Source organism: Mus pahari, chromosome 21, assembly GCF_900095145.1.
Source record: "Mus pahari chromosome 21, PAHARI_EIJ_v1.1, whole genome shotgun sequence".
Taxonomy (NCBI): domain Eukaryota; kingdom Metazoa; phylum Chordata; class Mammalia; order Rodentia; family Muridae; genus Mus; species Mus pahari.
The window spans coordinates 18,157,262-18,158,950 of NC_034610.1; positions in this window are offsets into that span (position 1 = coordinate 18,157,262).

A 1,689-nucleotide genomic window follows, 5' to 3' on the forward strand; every position below is an offset into this window, starting at 1 on the left:
AGCATTCGTTATATATGATGCCACCATTCCAGGAAACTGAGTTTCCTTGAACTTTTGCCTTGGGACAGCGCTCAGGTTTTGGGGGCCTGTTGTGCTTGTCACTACTGGAAAGAATGTAGCAGTTCCGGGAAAGCACATGGAGAATGCCACCATTCCAGGAGACTGAGTTTCCTTGAACTTTTGCCTTAGGACAGTGCCCAGGTTTTTTGGGGTCTGTTGTGCTTGTCACTACTGAAGAATGTAGCAGTCCAACAGCCCAGAAATAGATTTTCCCTCTATTATAAGCTACAATAAAGGTCTTTCATCTAAATCTAAGGAGCAAAAAATGGCAGAAGTGCCAGTAGAGCCAAATCCTTTGACCCCTCTTTCTTCCTCCTTAACTGAGAATGACAGCTAGGTAATACAAGCAACTGAGCTATGCGATCTCCAGGGGAGATGGCTACTATGCCCCTAGGTGAAGAGACCATAATCTTGACTTAGTTATAGTTAATCTATAACTCCAGGATGAACTATCAGGCTCTGCATTGTTACAGAGCTCCTTCCTAAGATCAGCCCTACTGTATCTGCTGGTAGAGGGCCTTTGAAATCTGAATCTACCAGCTGGACCCCCATACGGGGCGTTAATACAAGTTGGGTGGTGGAACTGAGGTCGAGCCCTGCACTTCCTCTTGTGGCCCTCCTGGATTGTTTCACTGCATTTGCGGTCTCAAATTTGGCAATCCCTCTGTGACTGCCCCAGATATTTGAGGCCCCATCTCCCATTTTTTGGCCGAGTGGCTCTATGCTCGATTAACTGACCATGAATATCCTTCACTGATCGATGCTCAGATTTCCCTTTTTTCATTTTGGACAAAGTCCAGGTACCAGAGGCCGCTGGCCTCCCATTCCAGTCTGTTGCGGGCATTGTCACTTCATATGACCAGGTTGCCTGCATTTGAAACAGCCTGTATTCCTGGACCCATTCTTTCCTTGGGAGACCTGCACAACTGCAGCAGCCAGCCCTNNNTTAGTTAACAGGCCTCCTAGCTCTCTACAGATCTTCATCCATACCTCAAGCCCCTTATGTTTATATGGATTAATGGCTTGTCTACATTCCTTTGTACATTGTTCAAAAATCAGCTGTTTCACTAATGGCATCTCTGTATCAGGATCTCCAAACACCCTCCCTGCTGCTTCTATCATCCTAGCCACAAAGTCTGCAAATGGCTTTGTGGGTCCTTGAAGGATTTTTATTAAATTGCCATTAACCTATCCCCTGTTAGGAAGGGACTTCCAAGCCCTAGTTCCTATTTTATTAATTTGTTCATAAACTTGTATAGGGTAGTTAATCTGTGCAGCGGCGAATCTTCCCTGACCTAATAACATATCCTGATCCCAGGCCATTTGTCCTGCACTCGCGTTCTGAGTGGCCTGTTCATCTGAATATTCTGTAAAGAATGTTTTCCAGTCAAGACAGGGGAAAGACAGGCTCGTGCCAGATTCTGCCAATCACTGGGAGTTAGACAATAGCAATGCAGAGATTCAAGCTGAGCTATAATGAAAGCAGCACTGACCCCATAGGCTAGTACCCCTTCCGCCAGTCTTTGAATTACCTTCCAATCTAGTGGCTCATAGAATTGAGCTCCTTGAGCATCCTGGAAAACTGGGAAGCAGTGAACACTTAGCTTTCACCATACTTCTGGATGCAAA